Source organism: Pan troglodytes, chromosome 2 (genome assembly GCF_028858775.2).
Source record: "Pan troglodytes isolate AG18354 chromosome 2, NHGRI_mPanTro3-v2.0_pri, whole genome shotgun sequence".
Taxonomy (NCBI): domain Eukaryota; kingdom Metazoa; phylum Chordata; class Mammalia; order Primates; family Hominidae; genus Pan; species Pan troglodytes.
In genome coordinates, this window is record NC_086015.1 from 71,935,771 (window position 1) to 71,960,240 (window position 24,470).

Below are 24,470 nucleotides of genomic sequence, written 5' to 3' on the forward strand. Positions count from 1 at the left end.
TTGGTTCTGTGACTTTGGACAAGATGCTTCAGATTTCTAAACCTCAAGTTTCTCATCTATAAATTGGGACAATTAATAAGACTTTTCTCATAGGTTTTTATGAGGATTAAACTAGGCAATTCATATACAGTGCTTAGAAAAACAGCTGGTGTAGTTGAAGGTCAAATACTAGCAATTTAGTAGTAATTGTTCCTCAAATTATTAGGATTTAGCTGGATATGATTTTTGGCAGGTGATTTCATTTTTGTCATTGCTTCATCAGAGCGCTATAGTGTGTTTATTGCTTTATCTGAGTATTATATGATGGTTAAAGGAGTTGTGCTTAAATCAGATTTTTGAGGTTTCAGATTGCATGGGCAAGAAACAGAACAATTTTAGGCTCTAGTGTCTTATTTTAAAAAATACTGAAAAATAAGAGAATCCACCCCATAGGATCATTCATAAGATAAAGTGAGAAAATGGATGGCAAGCCCTTAGAAGAATGCCTTGAACACGCCAATTCCATAGTGACAAAACAACAGCAAGGGAGTTAGAATAAAGACCCAAAGTCTGTTATCTTTGTCTCCATTGGTCTGAAGGTATTGACTCTGTAAACCTCTAACAAGAATATTTTAAACTCAAGTCACTGACATCTTTGTGCTGTTAGTTGCCAGTCCCTGGGTTGTCAGTCTCTGGCTCGTGTTGGGTTGCTCCACCTGCCCTTGGCTTTGGGCCCTTTCTCCCTAAAGGGGCATGTTTGGAGCTGAGCCAGAGTCCATATACTCACAGTGGGCACCACAGCTCACAGCTGCTGCCAGTGTGTTGCCCGGAACACACTCTCCTTGAGAGAGCTTCTCCAAGTTGTCATCCCAGTAGTGGTTGGAGTAGAAGATGTCCCTTTTTCCAGCATTAGGCTACATTTCTGACAATTCCCAAAACCCATTTCCGCACAGCCCTGGTGCCAGCCCAGCCAGAATTTATCAACTCTGATCCCTTATCCATTCCTGCAATACTTCTATCTTTCACCCCAGGCTGTAAAAATCCAGGCCTATCCATATTTAAAGGTCTAGTCAGAACATTTCTTGCTTCACAGCTAATCAGAAATTCTCTCTTTTATTGAAACCTCTCATCACACTTAAAAAAGAATAAATCTAAGCTCTCTGTCATGACCTGAAAGTCTTTTTCTGCCTTTCTGATTCTATTTCCTTCTTCATTTGTGTTCTTCAGTCACACAAATCCTTTGTATGTTCTTTGGACTTTCCAAGTTCATTATCAAGTATAGCATTTGCTGTTTACCGTGCTTGGAAAACTTGCTTCCAAAATCATCGCTTGGTTGGGTGTATTTTTTTCAGTTTTGAATCGTTTCCCCTCCATCAAACAACAACAACAACAACAACAACAACAACAACAACAGCACAACTCACTTTCCAGTCAATCTTGACTGGGGTTCTTGACTAGGGGTGCTGCCCCCACCCTCAATTGGGGGACATTAGGCAATCTCTGGAGACATTCTTAATTTTCACAACTTCTTTTCGACAAAGTACTAGAAGCACTATCAAGAGCAATTAGACAAGAAAAATAAATGAAGGATATCTAAATTGGAAAAGAAAAAGTAAAATTGTCTCTATTTGCAGATGACATGATCCTGTATATAGAAAATCCCGAAGACTCCACCAAAAAACTTCTATATCTAATAAATGAATTCATTAAAGTTGTGAAACATAAAATCAACATACAAAAAAATCCATGACATTTCTATTTGCAAATATCAACCTACCTGAAAAAGAAATCAAGAAACACTCCCATCACTCCCATTTATGATAGTATCAAAAAGAGTTCGAAATAAATTTAACTAAGGAGATGAAAGACCTATAAACTGGATACTATAAAACATTGATGTTGTTGTTGTTTTAAATCAACAATATATACTCTCTGCTTTACCTTGACTAATAAAGATAAAGCTTTTTAAAAAGCTTTTAAAAAACTAGTTAATTCAGATTTTTCTCTCATGAACCTATGCCTGACTTTACTCTCACCAAGAATGAACGCTAACTACAATTTACTTCTTTAGCTGTATGCTTTTCCAAAATTCTTTAAACACTTTCTAGCATATTCTAACATAAAATCATATATTCTTACTTGGAAGAACACTTTGTATTTGTGATAAACCAGTCTAGAATAAATAAATTGTTATTAATCCAACTAATGACAGTAACTAATTAATTCACCTGTTTCTTCTAACAATTTCCTGATAAAATGTTTTCTTATCTATCTGTTTTTTAACACAAATGTTGATATAATGATTTACTATGATAATATAGTTAACACAACTTTTTCCTTGTATATATTTTTTTATACCTCCTGGAAATATACACCTATGTTCTTCATGCTTATCTCCTTTATCTCTTGACAATTTTTTAGAACCAAAGATCTGATTTTGGTGACTAAGTGAAATAAAAAGAAACCATTAAGCAAATTTAATAATAATAATAATTATTATTATTATTACTATATTTTGAGATGGAGTCTTGCTCTGTCACGCAGGCTGTAGTGCAGTGGCGCGATCTCAGCTCACTGCAACCTCTGCCTCCTGGGTTCAAGGGATTCTCCTGGCCCAGCCTCCCAAATAGCTGGGACAGGCATGTGCCACCACGCCTGGCTAATTTTTGTATTTTTAATAGAGACGGGGTTTCACCATGTTGGCCAGGCTGGTCTCAAACTCCTGATCTCAGGTGATCTGCCCACCTTGGCCTTCTAAAGTGCTGGGATTACACGTGTGAGACACCGTGTCCAGCCAAATTTAATATTATGTAACTGTTGGTGATTCTACTTTTAATCATTTTATAATTTACTTATTTAGGCAAAGTCCTATTTTTTAGAAATCTTTTCCTATAGAAATGTTTTTAATATAGATTTTAGTTCAAAAAGAGCAACAATGCTGACAATATAATCATCATCAACATTAACTCAATAGCAATTATAGTTACCATTCCTTATGTCACATCCTTCTCTACAAATTCAATGAAAATATTTTATTTAATCCTCAAAACAACAGTGGAGAGAAGACAGGACAATTTGGAGAAAATGAGATATATGAATTTTAAGTGACTTATGCAATATGCAAACTAAGGCTTGATCCTAGGCCTTCTGTCTCTGCCAAGTATTCCTTTCCTCCCTTGTGCAATCCCAACACTTGTGGAACCCAAACTTATCACATGTAACAAGCATTAATTTCTATACAAACTGGAGATACCTCATTGAAACAATTCTTGAGTCTCAAAAGAGAAGTAAATCTATGATTTTCATGGATTAACCTATTGTTGTATCTTAGGCATTAGTCACAGTTTTGCTATACCTAGATTTTTGCTATCCAACATGGTAGTCACTAATTACATGTGGCTGTTGAGCACTTGAAATGTAAATAGTCTGAATTGAGATGTGGTGTAAGTATCAAATACATACTGGATTTCAAAAATTTAGTATAAGAAGAAGAATGCACTAAAAATCTTCTGTACAGCAAAGAAAACAATCAACAGAGGAAGTGAAAATCCATGGAATGGGAGAATACATTTGTAAACCATGTGTCTGATAATGAGCTAATATCCAAAATATGTAAGAAACTTAAGCAACTCAATAGCAAGCAAACAAATAATTTGATTAAAATGGACAAAGGACCTGCATAGTCATTTCTCAAAAGGAGACATACAAGTGGCCAAAAAGTATATGAAAAAATATTCAACATCACTAATCACCAGAGAAATGCAAATCAAAATCACAACTGTTAGAATGGCTATTATCAAAATGGCAAAAGTTAACAAGGGGTGGTGAGGTTGTAAAGAAAAGGAAACCCTTGCATACTGTTGTTGGGAATGTAAATTACTATAGCACTTATGGAAAACAATATGGAGGTTTCTCAAAAACTTAAAAATAGAACTATCATATTATACAGCAATCCCACCACTGGGTATACATCCAAAGGAAATGAAATCAGTATGCCAAAGAGATACCTGCACTCCCATGTTCATAAAAGCATTTTTCACAATAGCCAAAGTATGGAATCAACCTAAGTGTCTATCAGTGGATGAATGGCTAAAGAAAATGTGGTACACATACACAATGGAATACTCTTCAACCATACAAAAGAAGGAAATTCTGTCATCTGTGACAACATAAATGAACCTGGAGGACATTAGGTTAAGTGAAATAACCTAGCACAGAAAGACAAATATCACATGATCTCACTTGTATATGGAATCTAAAAAAGTTGAGCTCATAGAAGCAGACAGTAGAATGGTGGTCACCAGGTTGGAGGGTGAGATTACGGGGATGTTGGTTAAAGAATAAAAAGTTCCAGTAAGATAGGAGGAATAAGTTCAAGAGATCTGTTGTATAACATGGTGACTACAGTTAATAGCAATGTATTTCATCTTTGAAAATCACTGAGATAGTAGATTTTGTGTTCTCACCACAAAAAATAAGTATGTGAGGTAATGCTTATGTTAATTAGTATGATTTAGCCATTCCATAACATATACAAACATTTCAAAACATCATGTTGTACAGAATAAACATGCAATTTTTATTTCTCAATTATAAATTAACTTATTTTATTTATTTATTTATTTATTTATTTTTATTTTTTGAGATGGAGTCTTGCTTTGTTGCCCAGGCTGGAGTGCTGTGGTGAGATCTTGGCTCACTTCAACCTCTGCCTCCTAAGTTCAAGTGATTCTCCTGCTTCAGCCTCCCAAGTAGCTGGGACTACAGGCGCATGACACCACATTTGGCTACTTTTTGTATTTTTAGTAGAGATGAGATTTCACCATGTTGGTCAAGCTGGTCTGGAACTCCTGGCCTCAAGTGATCTGCCCACCTCTGCCTCCCAAAGTGCTAGGATTACAGGTTCACAGGTGTGAACCACCATGCCCAGCGAAGTAATTAATTTTTAAAAAGGAATGTAAAATATCTCATTAATAATTTTTAATATTCATTATACATGGAAATGAAAATATTTTGGATGTAATGTGTTTAACATACCATTATAACTAATTTTACTGTTTTTAAACATTCTTATAATGTGGGTTACTAGAGAATATGGAATAATATACATGGTTCACATGCATGCCTCACATTCTGTTTTTATTGGACAGCTCTGTCCTAGAGTTTTTAATCTTTCTTGGGCATAGTTCCTGATTTTACTCTTTATTTAATATGTTTTCCCTTTCAAAATGATTGAAACTTTTCTGCCAGTACTTAAGCCTCATTATCACATAATCATCTGTTTATTTCCTATATTTGGCACTTGACACTTTAATCTAGACCCTGTTATGCTAAACACATAACTTAAAAAATTTTATAAGACCTCTTTAGATATTCAAAATTACTTTCAAGTTAGAATTTCAAGTGTATTCTTAAGAAAAAGAAAAGGACAAAGTATAAAGGCAGAGGGAGAGGGCATAGCACAAGTCAATTTTATCCTGCAGGGAGAGCACTTAAAGTAAAATTTTATCGAATAATTATACTGGGAAATTCTGCTTGAGTTTCCCCATGTACTGTGTGCCTATGTGTGTGTATTAGAGTCTTTCAAGGATCAGATGAGTCAATAAGCATAAAACACATAGAACAGTGTTTGCCATCGAATAAACAACAAATATTAGCTTTTATGTTATTATAAAAATAATACCTCACAGATCAATATATTTCCAAATGATCTATGGCCACAATAGAACTTAATAGCTAATATGGGAGTGATTATTAATAAAAGACAGTTGTAACATAGAAATAATAAATATTTGAAGTGATGCTTGCCCTAAATCCTCTGATGCTTGCCCTAAATCCTCTGAGTTGAACGTTGCACATATGCACGTAACAAATTATCACATGGACCCCATAAATAGGTATAAATATGTATCACTAAAAAATAAAATAAAATAATATTCTCCGCATCCCATCAGTCACTCTCCCCTACCTGCCTTATCCAACTTCACAGCCCTTTCCCCCACCTGACATGTTTCTATACATTTGTTTGTCATTGGTCTGCCCACCAGAATGTAAGCTGCCTGAGGGCAGGATCTTTGTTTGGCTTCTTGTTGAATCCTCTGAGCCTAGAATAACACCTGACAGAGTAGGTAGTCCCATAGGGGTCTGTTAAATAAACTGTGGACAAATAAAAAAAAAATGTTTAAAGAGAGTTGTAGAAACATATTTCAATGCAATACTCTCTTTCTGTATCCTTTCACCTAACTATCCCTTCAATTTTACAACCATGCACTTTATATTTCTATTGTTCTTAGTATTGCAAAATTGTACCACTGAAGGGGAAATAATACAGTATTATCTAGTCAAACTTCCTTACTTAACAGATGAAAAAGATGCCACCCAAAGAAGTTAAGTAACAGGTCTTGTTCTAAAAGAGTAATTTAAGAGATGGAAGAGTGATAGTGGCATTTTATTAAGCAATTGCCATCAGCCAGCACTATATACAAGCTTTAAAGACAGTATCTCATTTAGTCCCCATAACAAGTGATTAAGAGAAATACTGCTTCTTCTTGCATGACACAAGTGGGAAAATGGAAACTGGAAGGGATTGGGTTAGTTGTCTAAGGTTGCACATCAGGCAGGCTAAGAGTTGGGGTATAAACTGGAGTTTGATTCCAAAGTTGTGGGCTTCACACTGTGTTTTTGCTGTTTTTCTTACTAGTTTTGTTTTGTTTTTAAAGTAAAGTGATACAATAAGGGAATTACAAAGTAACCGTTCAGCCTCTCTTTTGGTTAGTCTTGGATGAATGTGAATTGAAGGCGTCTGTCAGATCTAGACTCTCTTTGGTAGCAAATGCCAAGAAGGAAAGGAGGCAGCCCATTTCATGGTTATAAAGCCCAGAGCAAAGACCCCGGGGAGGCCCTTGATGTGTTCAGTTTCAGTGGGAATAAACATAAAGGATGAGGAATTAACTGAGTTATGACGGACAAAATATATAGACACTCTTCCTTGAGGGACATGTAAATTGATTTAAGGAGCAAACAGGGAGAGTATGTGAAATGGACTGTAAAAATGACTCTGTGCTTCTTCTCTGTCTAGAGATATCAGAGATTAACTTTTCTCTCACAACAGCATCATCAAGTTATCAAACACATTTAAGAGTCTTTATTCTGACAGAACCAGTATTAATAAATTAAAATAACTTTAAAATTGGGTAAAAGCAAGTTGAAATTATGTAATTCCTTGTTCATTGAATGAAAAAAATGATTTCTTATTTATTATTAAGCTGTTTTAAAGTTTGTCTTAAGTAATTTACCTAAAGTAGTATGAGATCTATGGGGCTTAATGTTTTGAACAGTGAAATTTGATTTGGAAATGATATGAATTCCTTGGATCTTTCTTGCTGGAAAATAAAACACTCACAAACATATAAATCACCCAACCCTAAACTGAGGGAGATAGAGGTAAAATGGAAGATGAACGAAGTTTATTCAAACCCAAATATTGTTTCTAAGTTACTGGATAATATAGTTCCAGAAAATTCACATGAGAAAAGGCCACTCCTGGTAAGAATGAGTATATTAATTTCCTGTTGTTACTGTAACAAATTACCCCAAATTTAGTGGTATAAAAAAATGACTGGTTCTATTATAGTTCTGTATACCAGAAGTCTCACTGGGCTAAAAATCAAGATGCCAACAGGGCTACGTTCCTTCTGGAGGCTTCAGAGGATAATCTATTTCCTTGAGATTGCCAGCTTCTGGAGGCTGCCTGCATTCCATGTCTTCTGGCCCCTTCCTCCACCTTAAAGGCCAGCAGAATAGCATCTTCAAATCTCTAACTTTCACACTCTCTTCTGCCTTCCTTTTCCATTTATCAGAACCTGGAGGCAGTCATCCTTCATCTCAAAGTCACAATCTCTTTGTGCTGTCTCCTCTGTGTTCAACTTTTCCCCATTCTTTTCTTCCCAGGTCCTCTGTCATCAAGTCTTGGTAGTCACAGGTCCTGCTTTAGACTAGCATTGTTCTCATTTCTATAACTTACCATTTTATTGGACTCAATTATCACCTAAGGGGCATTCTTCAGCAGGAAACACGTTTATCTGAGATAAAGTAAGTTTTGTCATCTGTCCTCTTGAGACTTTGGTTATTTTACAATCTTGCAACAATGCTGCTAGATCCTTCTTCTGCATGATAGTTGTGTGTCATCACTGGTATTGTTCCTTCCAGCCTCTCCATGAAATTTCTATTATTCAGAATTACCTGGCTTAATTCTAGTTCTCCACTTCCATTTTGGCATGTGTATAGATGCCCACAATATCTGTGTGCACACAGATACACATCATATCTTGGATGCCTACTGATGCTCACAATATATGGGTATGTGTATATACACATATATACACATACGTATATATGCATATAACTATATGTAATTCATGGATGTAAATATTTAGCAAGAACACACTCACTTAAGAGAAGAATAATATCCAGTACTTGTGCTGTATGTTCAGAAAGATTTGAAGATGAATTACATGGAATCAGCTATGATGGAATTATGTAGATAGTTTCCTCAAAAGAGGACCATTTTCTGTGTATAAATACTAAACTTTGGTCTCTGGGACCCAGACATGTCTCACTGAAAGAAGGTAAATCTTATTACAAAATCATGGGAATGTTTAATCACCAGGAGTCAGCTTGTAGAAGAACTGCTGTCTTCTGTTTAAATGAATCATGACTGGTGAGTTAATGGTAGACGCTAGATGTTATTTTACCACATATTTTATCACTTAATATAAACCACATTGTGAAAGAAGTAAGCCTATCAGCATTATATTCAGACCGAATAAATGGTAATCTTTCCCATTGAAGTTTGGTAAATAATTTAATAAATCTTCTACTAGAATCTCATGAAATTTCAAATAAACCAGTAGACTTTCAGTTTAGCTATTTAGTACTCATAATGAATCCTTAATGTCTAACAGCATCTACTGTTTACATTTGCCTGAGGTCTCTAAAACATTATGAGATGAAATGATTTTTTTCTCTTCCTTGGTGTATGACTGTCATAGAATTAAAGTGTTTCATGAATTTCATATTTGAGTGAATGACTTCCATTCTTCAGCCTCTTGTGGGAAAGAAGAAATAGGTGGCGCTTCATTTAATAGTATACTGTCTTGTCTAGATTGAATTTGTTATGAATTACATGGTTCTCAATTGTACTCTCATGTGTCCTTAAAACAAACCACAAATTCTATGGGACTCATATTTTGTTCTTTGCTGAACACTAAGAGTATATAAATGATGATTTAAGGGCCATGTAACTGAAGTTGGTATAAGGCTACAAACAGTATGTTAATTTTCCTTAGTAACAGAAAAGAAAGCTTGTTTTGAATATCCTTAAAAGTTTATTAAGAGTTCCTTTCAAGGCACTATAGAAATACAGCTCCACAGAAAAAAAGTGTGTATCCATTAGCTTTTGCTAAAATGTACCCAGATTTCCAATTACAAAATTCTTGTAAAGCCAATGATTTCCTCCTTTTAGAATCACTTAAAACAAGTGGGAAGAATTATATTGTTATTCAAACAGGAAACATTTGTGTATATAGAATGGATTTCTGTCTAAACTTAGGAGATGGCCAAACTTAAAAATTATTCCATTTGAACGCTTTGGAAAATTTAACAGGAGTCAAAAGAGCACAGAGGAGGGAGTTAACTGGGTGAGCTCTGTGGATCAATTGATCAATAACCTTTTCTGTGAACTCAGATCACCAGGTTCATTCAGCAAATCTCTACTGAGGTCCTATTAGGGCTAGACGTTGTTCTGGGTACTAAGGATGCAATACTGGCCATGTTAGATAATGTCTCTGACTCAGTGGTATTTACCTTCTTCTGTTGAAGAAACAGACAACACTCATAAATAAACACTCATAAATAAATTGACATGTAATATACTGTTAGATGATTACTTTTAAGTGCTACCAGGAAAAATAAAACAAGGGTAGGGCTGGAAATGATAGGAGTGTGACTGAATTGCCCTGGTTTAATTTTCCTCACAAGCTTTGTTATTTCAATGAGCATGAGAGTTTAAAGCAGCTTCTAAAAACACGTAAGGTACAGAATAATTACATAAATATTAGAGGGAGTTTGGTATAAGGTTAGAAAAAACTATTACGTTCCAGGGTTAAATTTAATCACAGACCTATAGACTTTAAAGTCTGGTATAGTTGCTAGAAAGAGGCCGTAGACTTGACCCTAAACCTCCTATAAGCCAAAGCAAAAAGGAGTATCCGACTGCTTAAGACTGGCTATGTCTAAAACATGGATACTGTGGAGGTGTTTATGAGAGGAACATTTTGCCTAAATAGAGACCTACAATGATTTTCCTGTATGGAGCAGATAACATGAGATAGAGTGAGTGACTCTTCGATGCCCCTCAAAGAAGTTTGGCATTTTGTCACTTAAGACTAGATCAACAAAAGCAATTAAAGATCTACTGTCTCTTCAGAATTGTTTATTTTCTCTTGGTTGGTCTTACTTTTTTGTGTGTGCTGTGGGGAGATGTCCTAGACCCTTTTGAGAATTTAATGAAAGGCATGGCCCTTATCCCTAGAAAAATCCAATTATATATGTCCACCTATAATTTGACATACTGCATCAGGGGTGTCAAGGAGGCTGTGAAGACCAAGCCAAAGTCCTAAGTTGTCCATTCCCTCTTACTATACTATCATAAAAATACAGAAACATGTTTTTCACACAATCCTCCCTAAATAATCCTGTGACTATATTCTTCTTAAGTAATGAGTTGCAAAGAATTCACTGTTGTAGGCACTAATTATTTTTTTAAAAAGCAAAATCTCATGTGCAAATATTTTTTGGCCAGTTGTTAACAGAACCACATGCTTTAAAAATCAAAGCCACCTAAGAAAAATTAAGGGACTAAACAAGACACTAGCATCACTGAAAGTATGTTAATACGCTGGACAAGCCAACTCATATCACATCCAAGTCCATCGGCATTTATGTCTACAATTTCTAGCTGTCTACTTTTCCTTTCTCTTCTATTTTATTCAATACTTTTGTAGTTTTAAGTAACATAGAAAAGATTTTTGCGACAGCGTGTATGTCTGTTTCTCAGTATGATTTTAGATCTTAGAAAATTAACTTAGCTACCTAACTAATAGAATGAAATTGAAAACAGTTTCACAAAACCTCTTTAGTTAAGCCATAACTGAAACTCATATCACGGAGACATATACCAAGAACAGAGAAGAAAGTAGTAATAATCTAGGTGGATAAATATTTTAATTGCCAGGTATCAGTTTTTAACAGTTTGGTTGGCATCATTAAGAAGATTTCATGTAATTTCAACTACCAGGACTCCTTTTACCACACCCACAACATTTACCCACTTAGCCTAACAAAATTAAATAAATTAGAATAAAAATGCTTGTTGTGACACTATATAACTTTAGCCATTATTTTTCAGCAGTTTCTTTTCCATTCTCTTCTTGTTTCTCCATTCTCTCTAGCTTGGTATTCAAAACCTTTATTGGAAGCTGAGAGAGCAGAGGGTATGGGAGTCATTAGTTACCACGAAAGAGAAGTGAGGTCTCTGCATGAGGCACACACATCTTTGGTGTCCAAGTGGTTCTGAAGTCATGAATTGCAAACACCTGCCTCTGTTTTAGAGCCCTGCAATGGTGACACCTAGCAGGAGAGAAAAATTCTCTTTTAAGAAATAATTCCCTTTAATGTGAATTTCTTTTCAGATACATGTCCACAAACACTTGTTTTTTATGAGTGGATCTTGTGACATAGAGTAGGTGTGTTTCTTGAAAGTTCAATAGCCATGAGACCTTTCTAACTTGAGTTTTGTTTACCCAGGGAATTTAATTAGTTTTCAGAAAATTTTTTATTTGTGACTTGCTGGTGTACTGATCATTGTTTAAGAGAATCATAAAGCCAGTATATGGTGAAAGACTTATGTATGTATGTATAAATTTAATGTAAAATATTTCTGAAAAGTATAGTGTTATATCCAAATAGTTCTTTAGTTGGCAGCACTAAATGAGATAACTGTATGTGTATTTCTGCTGAGAAAGCAGATTTTTCATTTGGACCCTCTCTAATCCTGAAAAAGTACACTTATTTTTTTCTTACTACATTGAGATTGTTCTCCTTTTCTGTTGTCATTATATGTTAAATAAAGGAGTTGAAGAATTGGTGGGGGGGTGGGGAGAGAATCATAAACCATAATGAAATAAGTATATCCTTAAGGCTACTGGTCCAGGAATATTCTCTAGGGTTGCCCATGTGTGAAGCAGCTTGTGGCAAATCAATGCCTGAGATTCAAGGTGTCTTCTCTATGACTTTTTGTTTGAGCATGTATTTGGAACATAGTGTTTGTTCTCTTGGTATAGTAAAGTGTTATGACTTAATCTGTCCAATCATTAGTTTGATTGTCATAAAATGGGGATAAAAATATTGCCTGTGGCATTAAGTGGTGGCAAGACCCAATGAAGGATGCATGCAAAACACACGGTACAGTGTTGTTGCTCAACGTCAGTGCCCAACAGTGCTGGCTGTCATGATATGGTGATGATAGCTTTTCTCTCTCAATTGGAAAAGGCATAGATTTCTCTTTGTACCTAAGTTCTCATGCTTTGAAGAATAGCGTCCTTTCTCAGTGATGACCTTCAATTTTACATACATAATTTAGCAGATTTTATTTGTGTGTGTATGTGGTCTACCTGGATTACACACCAGCTGCTGATGTGATGGAGGGTTCCTGTGATGGTAAGGTCATCCCACATCAAATGCCCCCAGTATCTTTCTGCTCTTCTGCCTCAAGACTTCTTCCTAAGCCATGAGTAGTGTTCATATGCAAAGAAGATAATACCCAGGGTGAATCCCAATCACTGGAGGATGAGAGTCTATGGATAAATGTCCCAGTCTCTCTGGCTTTTGAAGGGACCATTCTGAAACACGTTCGTTATGGTTCTTAGACATTCCCCAGTAGGAATGAGCCTAGTTGCTTATAGTCATCACCAGTTCAGTGATGCAGCTGTCTTGGCTTTTTCTCCTTCCTTCCTTCCTGCCACCAAGAATTATCTCTCAAATAAATTACTCTAGACGTTCAGATCTTTGTGAAGGAATCCAACTTGATATGAAGAACATAACCTATATTATCACTCAAATCATCACATATATTCTCTCCAAAATTTGTGAAAATTCATCCAGACATTTTTCATGTGATGCAGTAACAGTAGACAAGCTGACAGAAGTCTAATTTTATTTATATAGCCAATCCATAAACCTAAATACTGTCCCTTGAAATTATTTATGGGCCTCTGCATGTCAAATGTATTGTTAGTAAAACAAAAACAAAAAGAAAAAAGGCCACTTAGATATCCTAAGGGTGCTTACTATTTAATCCTTTTAATCTTTCCATGGAAGAAAAAAAAATCCTATTTATAGTGTCAATTATATCCTCACTTGTCTATTTTTTAGTTTAGGGCATTGGGACAACTCTTATGATTCATGACCACTTCTGTTCATCATTTCAATGCAAGTGATCAGAAATAAAGAGTATCTTGATTTAGAGTTTAAAAGGTCAAATTGCAGTTGTCTAAGGCCCGTCAGGAAAACCAGTTTGTGTTATTTTATTAGCATTTTTATTATATCCCATGCCTGTCTTTCTGTCTGTCTGTCTTGATCTATTATAAACACTTAACTTTTTTCTTGCAGGGTCATGCATAAGGTTAGTATTAGGTTGCTGCAAAAATTATTGTGGTTTTTGCCATTGAAAGTAACGGCAAAACCGCAATAACTTTTGCACCAACCTAATAGTTATTTTTCAGAGAGAAAACTAATTAAGATGAGGACTCATGTGACCTGATACTCTCCTTATGGACATTTAGCATGCAACAATAATCCCTGAAGGGATAAATCTTAACCAATATGACTTTAACATGCAAACTAATAGCTTTCAGGTTGGATTCAGCTAGAAGACATGTTGATTTGGTCCACATAGTGATAACAATGTTTCACATTTGAATTGCTTGTGATTTAAAGATCCAGGTGTTTTAGGCTGGGCGCGGTGGCTCACACCTGTAATCCTAGCACTTTGGGAGGCCGAGGCAGGCGGATCACGAGGTCAGGAGCTCGAGACCAGCCAGGCCAACATGGTAAAACCCCATCTCCACTAAAAATCAAAAATTAGCTGGGCGTGAGTCTGTAGTCCCAGCTACGCGGGAAGCTGAGGCAGGAGAAGTGCTTGAACCTGGGAGGTGGAGGTTGCAGTGAGCTGAGATTGCATCATTGCACTCTAGCTCTGGACGACAGAGCAAGACTCCATCTCAAGAAAAAAAGAAATCTAGGTGTTTTAAATACCAACAACAACAATGAGTATTTTGAGCTTCTGAAATGGATTGTGTAACAAACCTGGGTCTCTATTCTTGCATTGCATGCATAGCACAGCCTGGAGCTGAGTACCAGTTGCTTTTTATTTGGAGGTTGCCACTACCCCCTCCTAGCTTGCACCTTCTTGGTCCTTGGCTTTGTTTTCTTTGCCTTTTACCTGCTTCACTCATTGATGCTACTAGCCTAGCCTCGAAAGGAATTTGAATTTTAATCTCAGTGTTAATATCCTAGAAGACATGCATTAAAATAACTTTCCTCTTTTAAAGCCAAAATAAATATAGGGCAAAATAGTACAATTTAAATTAGTTAATTCTTGAATTTACTGAGCCCTTCATGACTTGACCCAAATAAAAGTGAAGGGTCCGAACTCCCTTAGTTTACTGATGTGGAAACTGAGAAACAGAGAAGTTTTTTTTTTTTTCTGAAACACAATATTTGTACATTGTTATAGGATATATTTGATATGTCTTTACATGCATAGACTGTACAATGATCCAGTCAGGGTATGTAGGGTATTTATCACTTCAAGTATTTATCATTTCTCTGTTTTGTGAATGTTTTGAGTATTCTCTTTTAGCTATTTTGAAATATACAATACTTCATTGTTAACTATAGTCACCCTATGCTGCTATCAAACATTAAAAATTACTCCTTCTAACTATATATTTGTAGCTATTAATCAACCTCTGTTTTTCACCCCCCACCCATACACCCTTCCCAGCCTCTGGTATCTATCATTCTACTCTCTACCTCCATGAGATCAACTTAGAGAAATTAAGTTTTGCTTATAGTCACATCACTAATGATACAGTATGTCTGCTCTGAAGTGGTCTAAGTAAGACTTGGAAGATGCTTCACTTTTTATGTTGAAGTAGAAAGGTCCTAAGCTATGTCTTCCATGAAGATTTTGGTTATTTAAACAAAATATCCTTTTTTTGAAAAACTAAGGTATTTGTAAAACCCAAATTATAAAATTTTGAATTCCTTTCAAACAGGCAAGACCTAAAACCATGATGTTTTTGAAGGGGTCTGAGTAGATTTTATGAGCATATTGCCAAGATGATAGATCAATGGGAAGGTGGGAGCACACACAGAATGAAAGGGAAATGTGGTAATAGAAATCAAATACTTTCGAAAAGCTTGAATGCATTGTTCTCTTCTAAATATCCCTTTTCGTGTCATTATTAATCTTGGTATTTTGCTTTATTCTTCATATTTGGGAATTTCTTCTACTGTGAGAACTGGGTTTTATATAAAAAGATAATATATATTCTATTTTAGGACCTTCTTAAAGGTCACCCTGTGAATGATCTGAGAACTTTACCAGAGCATGCACATTAGAGTCCTCATTAGCTACTCAAACAAAAGCTCTTAAAATTCACAGGATTCTGAGTTGGTGTGAGGGTGGAATGAAAAGACCCTTTTTTTTCCTTCAAAAGCAAGCCAGGCAATCAACTCCAGGGAATGCCTACAGGGCCCATTAAAAATTTCAAGATGTGACATGAGCTTGATTGCTAAATTGGTGACACATGGAGGGGAAGCCAGTGTGCCTCAGAAGCAATATAATGCCTATGAAATAAATGTTCTTCTGTAAGCATGCCAAGCTTTCAAGGCACCAGGGAAGTCAAATCTCTTATTTACATATTTGTTTTCTGTGAACAAACCCAATTGCTCCTCCCTGCTCCCGAAATACTCTGGGTCACTGGCAACGCATACTTGCTCATGTCTACTTTTTAGTAGATCCTTCACATTATGCACTTTTTGTTGCAATAATCTCACAACTCGACTGTGCCTCCACTCTTCACCCCTTACAGTCTATTCTCAACCCAAATAGTTTCCTGCTGAAAAGGAAGTCACATTGTGTTGCTCCTCTGCTCTAACCCTCAGAAATATTTTAGCCAACTCAGAACAAAGGCCTACGTCCTTAGGATGGCCTACAGCAGTGGTTCCCAAAGTGTGGTCCCTGGATCTGCAAGATCAGTATCCCCTGGGAAGCTGTTAGACATTCATTGTCTCAGGCCCTGCCCCAGATCTGCTGAACCAGAAACACTGAGGGTGAGCTGAGCCCAGAAATCAGTATTTTAACAAGTCACCTGGGTAATTATGATGCTGAGTTTCAGTTTGAACACTGCTGTGTTAGAAGACCATTGGTATTTGTGTCACATTTACCCTTTCGCTCCATTGACTGCTCTTCTTCTCACACTACCCCAGCCACTCTGACCTCTGTGCTCAGTACATGCCTACCTCAGGGACTTAGGATATTTTATTCCCTCTCCCCTAGATAGCTACATGCTCTGAAGTCTCTTGTCCCTGAATAATGATGTCTCTGCTCATACACCTGTTTGTTCATTCATTTATTCAACAAATATTTGCATATCTAAATGTTGGGCTCTAGGCTACAAGCTTGGGTTATAAGACTAGGTCTCTGAACTTTGGGTATTTGCACTGTAAAAATGGGTTAAATATAAGCGATGACCATTGCATCACAGCCATTCTTTTGATTTGGCAAGGACTGCTTGAGTTATTTTTGTACCTACCCTCACCAACTTCAGGTCTTTTCTCAGATACCATCCTCACAGACGAGGTCTCCTTGCCCGCCATATTAAGCTTCCTAGGGCTGCTGTTACAAGTGCCACCAACCACGGGTCTTAGGAAACAAGAGATATTTCTTCTCCCACAGTTCTGAAGGCTAGAAAAATCCAGGTGCCAGCAGGGCTGTACTTCCTCTGAGACTCTAGATAGAATCTTTCCTTTCCTCTTCCTAGCTTCTGGTGACAGCCAGACATCCTTGGTGTTCCTTGGCTTGTCTCTGTATCCTTCTAGTCTCTGCCTCTGTTGTCGTGGTGCTCTCCCAGTGTGTCTTCACCCTATCTTCTTAGAAGGACACCAGTCATTTTGGTTTCAGAGCCCACTCTACTCCAGTATAGCCTTATCGTAGCTAGCTACATCTTCAACAAATCTGTTTCCAAATATCACATTCTGGGGCACTGGAAAATAGGATGTCAATAAACGTTTTCTTAATGGGGGCGCACATGTAACCTATAATTCCCACCCTACTTAAAATTGTACCTTGCCCTCTGCGTGGCATACCCCGCTTCTTCTGTGCTCTGTTTCTCTTCTTGCTGCTTGTGACCTCCCAACACACTCTATGTTTTACTTCTCTATTTGGCTTCCTGTCAGGCTCCCTCCACTGGAATTTAAGTTTCATAAGGGCAAGGATTCTTGTCCCTTTCATTTTCATACCCACAAAATCCATAGCTTTTAGAATATACCTGGCACACAGTGGCTCCATATATATTTGTTGAATGAATGAAAATGATAGATAACTAACAATATCATTTAGTTGTTCAGAAGTCTGATTAATTTAAAGCTCAAAAAGCACTCTCTATTTTTTAATTTTTTATTTTTTATGCCCGGGAGGCTAAGTACAGAGAGAGTATTATGACAGTGCCACCTGAGAAAAGTTAAATTTATTCTAAAATAAATGGTAAGCTTCTTGGTGGACGCGGTTTTCTTTTTTTGTTGGTTTTTTTTTTTTTTTTTTTTTTTTTTTTTGAGACGGAGTCTGGCTCTGTCGCCCAAGCTGGAGTGCGGTGGTGCAATCTCGGCTCACTGCAAGCTCCGCCTCCCGGGTTCATGCCATTCTCCTGCCTCAGCCTCCTGAGTAGCTGGGACCACAGGCACCCACCACCACGCCCGGCTAATTTTTTTGGGTTTTTAATAGAGACGGGGTTTCACCGTGTTGGCCAGGATGGTCTCAAGCACCTGACCCCGTGATCCACCTGCCTCTGCCTCCCAAAGTGCTGGGATTACAGGCGTGAGCCACCACGCTGGACGGGCTTTCTATCAGGGAAAGACCCAAGGGAAGTTTTGCTTCTGGGGATGTTTCCGGATAACTGAACTGGCACCCAGGGATCAGGAAAGAACTGGTATCAGAAGTATCATTGGTCAAAGCAAGACAGAGTAAAAGGCTCTCCCATTGCAGTTTCTTGTCCCTGGGTAATGAAGTCTCTGTTCATACACTTGTTCATTTATTCAACAAATATGTGTATATCTAAATGTTGAACTCTGCGCTACAAGCTTGGGATATAAGACTAGGTCTGTGATCTTCTGGAATTTCCCCGGTAGAAAGAGGTTCAATATAAGTGATGATAGCCACTCTTCATTTGGCAAGGACTGCTTGAACTATCTCTGTACCTATCCCAAAGAGAATCAGCTTCTTTTTACCCAGTCTAGGCACAAAATAATACAGATATTTAGTGGCCAAGTGGGAAGCCACCAAAACGGAGGACTGGATTGGAATTTCAAAGATAAGTCTGCTATTGATCAGTAAGGATGCTAAAGTCAGTGCTCAAGCATCCTGCTGAGCCATGGAATTAAATGAAGGTGCTGTTTAGTGAAGGTTAGAACCTTATACCCAAGTTTGCATTTCTGTTCTGCTATTTATGAGACGTATGACTTCGGAAAAGGTACCTAACCTATCTGAGGCTGTTTTCTCATCTATAAAATAGCATTAATCTTTCAGTATTGTGTGATTAACACAGATAAAAAATATAAGGTTTAGCACAGTGGGAGGTCCACAGTAAGCACTCAATAAGTTGGTATTCAAGAGAAACATAAATCCAGATGGTATACTTAAGAGTTTGGTGGATCTTGGCTTCTCTTTCAGGGCATCATGGGACAGAAAAAAATGGAGTTATGAAAACAATGTGAGCCAGATTCTGGAAATGGGAACACCCACACAAATCAAGAGGCAGACAATGGTGTCAGGAACATAGGAAAAATTGCAAACTTCTCATGTATTTATTTTTAGGGAGGTTGCCTACGTTTTATCAGTTATGAATCTCGGATGGCAAATTTAAGGCAAGTTTCATAAAACACTTTGGGAAAGTTAACCATAATATTAAAGCATGAGGTTTCATCCCAGTATTGTTAAAATTAGGCAGAATGGCTTGGGAGGCCGTTCTCTTTAGCAGCTCGCTTAACCATGCTGCTTAGAAAAGATGGCAGTGAATTGAAACTGAAAGGCAAACTGTGCTCTCACCATCTGTCTTGAAAGAAGTATGATATGGTTGTCATTCAGACTGTTTGGAAGGGAAAACCATTTATAAGTTTCTCCAGCCCTGGACTGAGCACTCTGGACAGAGTTGGATCCAAACTATAAACAAAATTCTTCCTAAGGTTATTTCCAAGGCTTCCATTTCAATGGCAATGCTTTCATAATCAGGCTTAAGCCATCCATTGACTTAAATTACTTTATGAGAGTGGATTAATTAAAATGCTCAAGATAAGAAATCCCCATCTATCTCCCTTTCCTACTTATCCCGTTCTTCCCCCACGGATCATCAAAATTTGGATAGCGTGTTGAGGGCTACTCAAATGGTCAGGAAATAACAACTGTGATTAACATGGTGGCTTTAGAAAAGTTGCATCTGTAGCGACAATCAGATTTTACACTGGGAGAACAATTGCACATGATTAAAAATTCTGCACCTACACAAACAAAGTGTCATTTTCTAGAGCAAAGATGTCCTTGTGCTTTAGAGACTGAGACAAGGAAGGAACGAAGTCCACATCCCCTCCTGCCCCCTTTGCTAGACTCTTCAGCATGCTGTCAAGGTGTCAGTTTGCTGGCCCACTTCTGACTAAACAGAAGGATCTTTTCATACAGGTAAGGTATTTCATATGCATTTTCCCACTCTGGAAACATGAGCGGTGGCCTCTTTAGGTCAGATATATAGGTCTACATTATGGATGGCACACAGTGCCTGCTTTTATAAGCTGATTGCCGATCTGTCCTTGCTTACCCTAGAGCAGAGAAGATGTTCAATCCAAATAAGCATCTTTCAGCTAAATGACCTTTGCTCAGCCTTACTCTCTTTAGAACTTTACCTGTCTACAGCACTGGATGAAACTAGGTTTAATATCTATTCAGTCATTCCTTAAGCATTAGATGTTTACATTTCAAGCAATACAGAATAATTCTGCTTTGTTGCTAGTACTGGGGGTGGGGGAGATACTATTTTATGAGGATAAATAACTTGACTTAGAATATTTCTACCTTTTGTAACAGTGTGCTGTATTTTAAGTTCAAATGAAACGTTTTATAGACTCATCACAGCTGGTGGCTGGAAGTGACTATTGGTCAATCACTCCATACCATCCTCTTCTTAAAAATTACAGGCTTAATTGTCCTACCCATGATTCCTAAGTGGAGAATCATAAGCCACAGAATTAAGAAAAATGTTTAACAAGTGGCCCAGTGGGAGAAGAATAGAGTTCTTTAAAGAATGACTAGGAGAGAATGTCTTTCTATGTGGTACCTGCAAGACAATTTCAAGCCCCTATGAATAAGTAGTATTATTATTACTTTTACTATATATTAGGCACGATGCTGTAAGGTACCTGGAAGAAGAAGATAAACATTTTTTGGGAGCTTTGAGGATAGTTTCTATCCTGTGGAACTGAGTACTTCTCATTAGCAAAATTGTAGGCCAAATTTCTTCCTCTCAGTCTTCTCTTTTAGATCCTCCTAGGCCAGTTTTGGAGCATCTGCCCACCCCTACCCTCAACTGCATTTCGTGGAATCCATTTTTTGCTACAGGCATCATTTACCTCTCCCCGTGCCAGCAGCTCCTGGCCGCCTTTCCCCTGTTTGTATGTCTTACTCCTGTTTCTAAATCTGTTCACCATTAACATCTTCATGGAGTTTATCTTATTTGTTGAATGAGACACTCTTTGTTTTAGTGAATGTAATTTGACTGAAAGAATTCCAGTTAAGGTAGAAATGTGGTTGCTGATAGGACCCGGAGAAATTTCATAGAAATCAGGGGCAGGAAATACTATAATGCCTGGGCCTTGTGGGAGACAGAACTGGAAAATGAATCTGGATTTAAACAGGTCTGGGAGCCTCAACAGACATGGAGTCCACTGGCTTCATTCGAATGCTTTGTCATCATTATGCTTCTGTAGGCTTTTATGTGTCCTTCATTTTGAGCCCTGCCACCAACCCATCCACTGTCTTACAATCCCAAATCCAAATTCCTTGGAAGCAAATCCACTGGACTGCCTCATCTTTTCCCATTATTTCCCAGGTCATCAAACAGCCCATCAGATGCTCTTGGGTCGAGCTGCATCGAGGGGAGAGTAAGGAGGAAGAGTCTCACACAGACACACACACACACAGACACAGATACACACACACACATACACACACACACACACACACACACGGAGCATCCAAGGCTGTGGCCTCTGACAGATAGTTTGAGAAAGGGGAGTGGTGTATCCTCTAATATAAGATCTTAAGATAAGATAAAGGCCCAGGGACCTTTATCGAATAGCTAATATGTTATCTCAGCAAAGTAGTGTTTGAAAGGGAGTAAAGAGCTAAGGTTGATTTTCACTTATATTCAAATCGTATTGAAACATCATTGCCTATTTTTCCCAGGGTCAATTCCTGACAGCAGTTTGAAAATAGAAGACTTAATACACATATTCTTATGTGTGTGTGTGTGTCAAGAGAAAGCATATGGACACTATTGCAGCGGCAACAGAAGAGAAAGTAGTATGGACTTTTCGTGCTAGAGGAGATTTTAGAGATCTGCCGGCCCAACCCACACATTTTACACATGAAGAAATCCGCACTCATAAAATTTAGATGGCTAACTTAAGGGTGTACAGCTATTAAGTGGCAGAACAGAGACTCGGATCTCGGATCTCAGGCAGAACAAAGCTCAGATCCCCAATCCATTGAGCTTCACAACCCAGCTCTATTATATTTTTGTCTCCAGAAAGAAAGTCTTTATTATTAGGTTGGTGCAAAAGTAATTGCGGTTTTTACCATTAAAACTGCAAAAACTGCAATTACTTGTGCACTGACCTATAATTGAAGCAAGCCCAAATATATATCATGCTTTGTCACTGCATGATTGCTTATTACCTTTTAGTTCTCACCTCAAAGGTTAGTACCCCAAAGGGCTCCTTGACCACTACCTACAGTCAGTTCCACTCCTTGTTCCCCACGTTTTCCATGATACCATTCTTTTCTTACATTCAGGTCACATGCCCCAATCTTTAATCACCTTGTGCATTTGTGTCCTCATTTTACTCTTCCAGTAAAATATGAGGCTCCATGAAGGTAAAGATTGTTTCTCTTCTTCACGTCTGCATCCCTAGCTCCTGTAATCATGCCCAGCATATTGTAGGAGCACCTAAATAAATAGTCATGCCTGTGTACATTTAATACATATAAATATTAAAATAATAAGTGGTTGGAGAGAACACATAAAATCTTCTTGGCCATATATACTTCCTAATTACTAACAGCATACAAAGTTTAATATCTCTGTGCTATTAGATTTCTCTAAAGATCCCCACATATTTTTGTGTGCTGTGTCATAATTTCAAGCTAAAACAAAACCTGAAATTCGTAGCAAAGGGAACCAGCAACATCTGATTGAGATGTGATTTTACCTGTGTGGGTGTATTCCACATAACTGTGAGTGTGCTCATAACAGAGAGTAACTTGGCTTAGAGATGCTGCATCCCAAATATCCTCTTTGTTTGTGACTCTGACTTTGTCCTGTCACTTTGTTTGTGACTTGTGACTTTGTCCTGTGACTCTGACGGTAAGAACTGTTCATTCTTATTTCTGGCTCTTGGCAGCCTACAGATGCTTCCTGTTAGTGCTCCTGGCAGGTTACTGATGGGGCCTGTTGTTTATTGCCCTATCTATCAAGTCCTATTTATTTTTAAAATAAACTTTAAGTATACTGTAAACTCCCTTCACAAACAAATTTTTCCTCCTCTTTTACACTTGACAAGCCTCTAAAAGGAATAGTAACTCTGTCTCATAAATATTTGAATCTGAACCTTTTAGGAAAGAAGTATACTTAAGCTACTCAAAAGCGGGAAAGGTCTTTCTGAAACCTCCCTTCTAACTACTCACTTCTCTCTTCCTCTTCAATCTTTCTCTCACTTTTTTTTTTGCGTGATCTTATCCCAACTTTTGTACTGCTCTCTTATCCCACTGCAGACCCAATTCTCTGGTCAAAACTGCTGTCCATATCTTTATTAAGTATTGCTTATATAATGTAAATGTCTTTATTAAAAATATTAAAGGGCTTACTATTTCCAAGCTCATCAAACCCAAATGTTTTACATCTCTTGCTTGGTCCTACATCATGTAAATTTACTATTTTATTCAATCATCTAACACAAAGCTGATGAGAAAAGACATTGACATGGTAAAACAAAACAAAAAATGTCTTGGGGTTTAGATTCATACTGACTTGGGTTCAATTTTAACACTACTACTTATTAACTGACAGCCTTGAGGAAGTCTCCTAACTTCTCTTACTATGCTTTCTCATTGGAAAAGTGAACACTAATAATACCCATTTGAGTACAGATTCATGGTTGTGATAATTAATTTGAGGTGTCAACTTGATTGGATTAAGGAATACTTAGGAAGCTGGAAAGTATTACTTCTGGTTGTGTCTGTGAGGTTTCCAGAGGAGACTGGTGCATGAATCAGTGGACTGAGTGGGGAAGATCCACCCTCAATGTGGGTGGGCACTATCCAATTGGCTGGGGGCCCAGATAGAGCAAAAAAGGAGAGAAAAAGATTTCCTTTCTGTCTCTCCTAGAGCTAGGACATTCTTCTCCTCCTGTCCTTGGACATCAGAACCCCAGGCTCTCCAGCCTTTGGACTTCAGGACTTACACAAGCAACCTGCTGGGTTCTTAGGCCTTTGGCCTTGTACTGAGACTTACACCATCAGCTTCCCTGGTCCTGAGACTTTTGGACTTGGATTGAGCCACGCTACTGGCATCCCAGGATCTCCAGCTTGCAGACAGCCTGTCGTGGGACTTCACAGCCTCCATAATTATGTGAGCCAATTCCCCTAATAAATCTCCTCATATGTCTATCTATGTCTATATCTATACCTATATCTATATCATCTTTCTATATCTATAAACTATCAATATATCTATATCCTATTGGTTCTGTTTCTCTGGAGAACCCTGACTAATGCCCTGGCATTCTCTAAATATTTATAGCTCTTGTCTTTCTAAGCACATGGT

At 37.5% G+C, this 24,470-nt stretch overlaps 1 protein-coding gene across 1 annotated transcript in view; it reads left to right on the plus strand.

Annotated features, from left to right (window-relative positions):
• Nucleotides 1-24,470, plus strand: part of LOC134806951 (TAFA chemokine like family member 1) — a 713,713-nt gene that overhangs the window by 128,733 nt on the left and 560,510 nt on the right. Inside the window, exon 2 of the mRNA XM_016941471.4 lies at nucleotides 24,033-24,275. The gene's annotated coding sequence lies outside the window, so the exon portion shown is untranslated. The remainder of the gene's footprint in view (nucleotides 1-24,032; nucleotides 24,276-24,470) is intronic.